Here is a 6,667-nt window from a genome sequence, read left to right as displayed (position 1 = left end):
CCGGCTGAGCCAAGAAATTCCCTCACTCCCTGGGGTGAGAAAGGGACGGGGATAGTCAGAATAGTTCGTTTCATGGCCTGCGTTAGCCACCTGGCTCTGTTAGATATTTTGTACCCCAGGTAGATCACTGACCTTTGACAGACGTGGGCTTTCTTGGCACTGGCTCGATATCCCAGTTTGCCTAGTTCAGCCAACAAGTTCCCTGTGGCTTCTTTGCACTCCTCACAGGTTTCTGTGGCCAGCAACAAGTCATCCACATACTGCAGCAATGTCACGCGGGGGTGGCTCCTGCGAAAGGGCTCCAGGTCCTGGCTTAGGGCTTCATTGAATAAAGTGGGAGAGTTTTTGAAACCCTGTGGCAATCTAGTTCAGGTAAGCTGCCCATTTCTTCCTCCCCCTGGTTCCTGCCACTCAAAGGCAAACAAAGGCTGACTAACTTCAGAAAGGGGGATACTGAAGAAGGCATCTTTCAGGTCCAGAGTAGTATACCACACATGTGAGGGTGGCAGGTGGCTGAGCAAGGTGTAAGGGTTGGGCACTGTGGGGTGGATGTCCTCGATCCTTTCATTAACCCTTCGCAAGTCTTGCACCAGTCGGTATTCTCTGCCGCCAGGCTTCCTTACTGGAAGCAGGGGCGTATTCCATGCAGATTGGCAAGATTTAAGGACTCCAGCCTCTAACAGTCTGTGGATATGGGGTGCTATCCCTTTCCTAGCCTCTTCTGGTATTGGATACTGCCGGACTCCGATGGGCAGGGCCGCAGCTTTGAGCTGAACAACAACTGGGAGCAGATGTTTGGCGAGACCAATTCCTCCGGTTTCGGCCCATGCAGAAGGGAACTTCTGCAACCAAGAGTCTATTTCTTCCTGGCCCCCCTCTTCTTGATCTGCCTGAAACAGGCGATGCTTGTCGGCTAGGGATAGGGTTAGCACATTCACCGGTTGTAGGGACTGCCCTTCTTTGTCCATGATCTTTATCCCTTCGGGTTCAAAATGAATGCACTCCCCGACCTTGGTCAATAAGTCTCTGCCCAGTAACGGTGTGGGGCTTCCAGGTACAACCAGGAATGAGTGAGAGACCTGATGTCTTCCTAGGTCCACTTTTCTATTAGTAATCCAGGCACATTTCTTGGACCCTGTTACTCCCTAGACTACACTTGTGCGTCTTGGGTTTAGGGGACCATGGGCTTGGTTGAGAACTGAATACTGTGCCCCCATATCTACCATGAACCCAATAGGAGTCCCCTCCACACACACAGTTACCCAGGACTCGGGGAGGGGTGCCAAGTCCCGTCCCCGTCAATTCTCCTCTCCTAGGTGCAGGGTCTTAACGGGGTTCCCTCCTCCTTGTTCCTTCCTTTTGGGGCACTCTCTTTTCCAGTGCCCATATCCCTTACACAGGGCGCACTGATCTCGTCCTAGTCGGGATGGGCGGGGTCCCTTTCTTCTAGGAGATCTAGGGCTCCCCTCTACTCCAGCTAAGAATATCCTAGCCATCTCCTCTCCCTGCTTCTTGTTCTCCCTCTTCTGAAACTCTCTGTCTTCTTTCCTATTTTTCTCCTGCACTTCCCATTTCTCTTTCTTCAGCCTTTCTTCCCTGTCTTCCGGAGTCTCTCTAGCATTGAAGACTTTCTCCGCTTGCTGCAGCATTTCTCTAATAGAGATCTCTCCTAAGTCATCCCGCTTGTGGAGTTTCCTACGGATATCGGGGGCTGCCTGGTTGATGAATGAGAGGACTACAGCTGATCTATGTTCCTCTGCCTCTGGGTTTATGGGGGTATATTGCCTGTAAGCAACAAACAGCCTCTCCAGATACGCGGCCGGGCTTTCCTTTTCTCCCTGAACAATAGTTTTTACCTTAGCTAGGTTAGTGGGCCATCTGGCGGCCACCTGGAGACCAGTCATCAGAGTCTAGCGGTAGACCCGGAGACGCTCCCCACCTTCTGCAGTCCCGAAGTCCCAGTTTGGGCGTGTAAGTGGAAACGCCTCGTCAATGATGGGCTGGAGGGTAGTAGGTCTTCCATTTTCCCTGAGGACATTTTTCCTAGCTTCATTGAGGATGCGCTCTCGCTCTTCTGTTGTGAAGAGGGTGCGGAGCAACTGCTGGCAGTCATCCCATGTGGGACAATGGGTGAACATAATGGACTCTACCAGACCTATAAGACACTTGGGGTCTTCCGAGAAGGGAGGGTTCTGAGTCCTCCAATTATAAAGGTCACTAGATGAAAAGGGCCAATACTGATATTGCTGAGCTCCACCCGGACCGCCTGCACCGATGGCACACACGGGCAGAACCGGCACTGCTTCTCCTGAGGTGGAGGAGGGGTCCTCCCCTTCTTGCTCCCTCGCCCCTCGAGGCCTCAACTGCATTCCTCCTGCTCTACCTGGCGCCCAGCGTGGAGCCAGGGCGGGAGAGCGTGAGGAAGCTCTTTCCGGCCTCCTGCCTTCTCCTGCTGAAGAGTCTGGGGAAGCTGTGGCCGCCAGATCCCTGCTGGGCTCTCCAACCTCGTTCTTTACCCCTCCGGCAGCTTCACCCCCTTCTCCTGCATACGGGGGTGGCCGCTCAATCGGCAGAGGGGGGTAGAGGGGGGAACTGTCAGGGAGAACAGGTGGTGCACTCGGGCGCACAGGGTTTCTGGCCCTATGATCAGGGGGTTTTAGATCTTCCTGGGCAACTAAGATGGAGGTTTTTAGTGGGTCAGTGTGAAATTTCCCCACCAAAAAAGGCCTCAGCCAGGAAGGGGGATTCTTGGCCAAATTTTCCCAGACAAGAATATAGGGAAGCTGGTCAGGGTGGCCCTCAGGGTCTGGCCAGGAGATGACAGCTTTGACCTTGCCAATAAGGTCCAGGGAAAGAGACCCCTGGGTCAGCCAGCCTACTCCAAAGGAGGGCCACTCGGCTGAACAAAAGGTATCAAGCTTACTTTTCTTGATACTAAGACTCATGTTTAGGGCCTGTTCCTTGACCTTCGGAAAGTGGGAAAGGATCAGACCTTTAGGAGTAGCCTGAGTCTGGCCCATGGTGAATAATGCAAGGAAGACAAAAGGCGAAAAGTAGAAGTGCCACTTTAAACAAGATAATGACTGGTGTATGTGATTGTGGATGGGTGCCTGTTGTTGCACAGTTTTTCTTCGGGGGACGCGAATTTATCTGGGATTCATGGCTGTGACCCCCTTATCCTGTCACGGGAGTCTTCCAGCGGCAGGCACCCTAAGGGCTCTTAATTGCCCGACCCGTGTCTGCAGGGGAATGATTTAGTGGCAGAAAGGAGGAACGGAGAGAACAGGAACAGGAGAGCCTCAGAGTAAGAGAAACTTAAAGGGAAAAGCGCAAAAAGAAATATAAACCAATACACAATAAAACAATCAACAATAACACCAAACACACACACACCACATTTGATCGCACTCACTCGGACCAGTCCTTCTCTCACTCTGGTGCGCACCACACTCACCACTTTCAGGATCCTCAAAAACTCTCATGATTCTCCTGAAAGGCGTCCACTCGGAATGCTGCAGGGTGACGAGCTCGATCCTTTCCTCCTCGGGCGCCAGGTTCCTGCCTATTGGACTTCCCTTCCTAAGGCCAAATCACTCGGACCTTAGGGCCAGGATTGGTTACCTGGGCTTCACCCAGGGTCACTAACCTGGGGGCCGGGACTACCAACCCGGACTTCCTTACTCAGGATCACTAACCCGAGACCAGACACGGGATGGCGACTCCCGCTTTATACTGGATTTATGCAGACACGAGGGGGCGAACCTCGAATTACACTGCCCCGTCCGGACAATCAGACCTTGCCTCCAGCCGTCCCTTGTTCTCCGGGAAGTCGCTCGGATCCCGGACGAGCCCCCAAAATGTTACGGTTCAGGACTCCAGGGCTTCTCCAGAGAACAAACCATCCAGGCACGGAGATGTAAATCCAAGCAAAGTCTTTATTCAGCCAGCTAGCTGGGGCCGACAGCACCTCCCCTGACATGCAGGTCGAGTACGAGCTGTCGACCCCCAAGCAACTTTAGGTATAGATTATATAGGATTTCCACAGCCATTGCACCAAAGCCCATACATTACCACAACCAATGAATTTAGAACACATCCCATACTTTAACCAATAAAGTTGAAACAGAGACCCGCCACTTGCCTGACCTTTGCACGAGCATTCCTTAACGTCTTGTCACGGGTTTCATCCCCCTTAGGGTATGGAAACTGGGTGGCTCTCGCTCTAGGGTATTTCCTGCATTCCTTTACAGAACACATTTATATTACAAAATTGAGATTTTAAAAAGGGGAATCTAGTCGGCGCGCTGCAGCCCGGGCCGCGTGTGTAGGGTGCAATGGCCGCCCCGGCGCTGGCCCGGGTCGTGTGGCAGGTTGGTGGCCGCGGTGGCCAAGCTGCGGGTGTTGGATGCCTCCGGGTGGCCAGTGCCGTTTGGGTGCTGTTCCGGGAGCGTCGGGCGTGGTGGTCTTCAACGGGTATTTCCTGTGTTACATCTGCAAGGAATACATAGAAGAGCTGGCCAAAGTCCCCAAGAGTTTTTTACAAGAAGCAAATGTCACCCTTATAGTGATTGGACAATCATCCTACCATCACATTGAGCCTTCCTGTAAACTGGCTATTCTTACAAAATCTACGTTGATCCTAGGAGAGAAATTTATAAAAGACTGAGAATGAAAAGAGGTGAGGAAATTGCCCCTCAGTAAACAGCCCACATATAAAATCAAATATACTCTTAGGAACATATATTGGGAGTTTGTGGTGGACAAGGAGACCCACCTCAGTAAGGTGGAACCCTTATTTTAGGTCCAGGTAATAACATCCATTCTATACACCGTGACAGCAGTAGGTTGGATCACAACCCATCGACTCTGTTTTACAGCTTTTAGGAGTTGAGCATGTGGACTTCACAAGCAGACCTTCAGTTACCCATGTGTGGCAGTGCAGACTGTTGCTTCCAGTGGACCCTTGGGATATGACCTGAGTTGTCAGAGTGTATGTAGTATCCTTGTGCAGTGCCTAACTTGTTGGTTCTTCCCAGCCTTTGAGGAGTTATGAAAATTTATTATAAAGAGGCCATGCATCGTTGCATGCTGAGGCATTGTTGTAAAAAATGATACATATTTATAATTTTATACAAAAATTTTATTTACACAGAATATAACTCTAAAGCTGTAAAATTATAAATACTCTTTGTATTTCAGGTGATAGTATATTCATTCAATGAAGCTTCTATTGGCCATTAAAATCATAAATCCTTATGAAGAACATACAAGGGGAAGGGTAAGCAACTCCAGACTGTTTTATCCAGTGAAAAAAGCAGGATATCAAATTCTGTAAACAATATAATCACATTTTTGTATGCTCAGAAAAAAAGGAAATAAGTACACCCTAACATAGCCCAGTTGGTAGATATCTCAATGTAGTCGATTACAGGTATTTTCATTTTCTTCTTTATATATATATTTCCCAACTATTCTGTAATGAACATGATTCACTTTTTTTGGCCATAAAAAGGTCTTTAAAGATTACATTAAGTATATATTCCTATATTACAAGCTCCACAAAGATGCAGTTATATATGCTGCCAATCACATGTCTATCCTAATTCCTTCATTTGGAGGAAATATGGCAAATAGAACCTTTCATTTAGCCTGTATTCAGAGCACCTTGTACCACATACCCACTATCTATTTCACCAGGATTTGAGGTTGGAGCAAAAGTAAAAGGAGAAAAATATATTTCAGGTATTAAACAAATGTTTTTAAATATAGCCATGCTTTTTGAAAGGGAACTTTAAGAACTGTTCAAACTAAAAAAACTGTCATTTAAACATATACTGTGGTTTGGTTGTACATTCCTAGACAGCTTCTATTTCTCACCCCAAAATTGCTTTTATTCAATGGACTATTATCACCTTTTATTATTCTAGAATCTTAATGGTTACTCGGGAAGTATCCAGAAATTCTGATGAGAAGTACAGCAAAATCAAAATATTGGTAATTATCAGCAAGTGTAATACTGCTTTGAACTTAGAAATTTATGTGAAGCATATGAAGTCACAAAAAAAATCCCACAGATATCCAAAAAATGTCCAAATATTTTAATGTATTTTCACGTGTATATGTACAGAGAATGTTTTTAGTCAATAAAAATTAAATTTCTCATAAAGTTTTTAAAAAATAAAATGGAGAACCTAACTCAGATTTAGCCAAAATCTCTGTGTGGAAAGAAAACTTTCCCAGAACATGCTTTCCTGGGATCCTGGGGTTTCTGTTTCCGCACCTGATACAGAAACTTCAGAATGCACACAGAACTGGTACCAAACACACGTATGTGTACACACCTGCATACACACACACATTCTTTTTAAGTAGTGCAACTTGAGAAAAAAGAATTAAGTTCATCCTCATTCCCAGTTTTATTTTTCTCCATAGCATATTCAATTATTTGGCACTGAAAATGACCTTGCATACTTCTCTCCAGAAAGAGCTAGACCAAAAAAAATGCTATACTATGAGAAGTTCTTCAAATTCCTAATGGTGGCCTTTGAGATAGTATTAGTCCTTAAAATATAAACTAGGCAGCCTTGTATCTCAAATATGACCCTCTAATTTAAGATGCTACAGGTAAAACTCCATAAGGCTGAGGCAATAGCTAGTTTTTCTCTTG

General features: G+C 47.1%; 1 pseudogene; it reads left to right on the top strand.

Annotated features, from left to right (window-relative positions):
• The first annotated feature begins 549 nt into the window (after nt 1-549).
• On the top strand, nt 550-4,979 carry LOC118923832 (peroxiredoxin-like 2C; annotated as a pseudogene).
• Nucleotides 4,980-6,667: the final 1,688 nt, after the last annotated feature.

The sequence above is a fragment of the Manis pentadactyla genome, chromosome 3 (assembly GCF_030020395.1).
Source record: "Manis pentadactyla isolate mManPen7 chromosome 3, mManPen7.hap1, whole genome shotgun sequence".
NCBI classification, from domain to species: domain Eukaryota; kingdom Metazoa; phylum Chordata; class Mammalia; order Pholidota; family Manidae; genus Manis; species Manis pentadactyla.
This window is presented reverse-complemented; position numbering and strand designations above follow the sequence as displayed.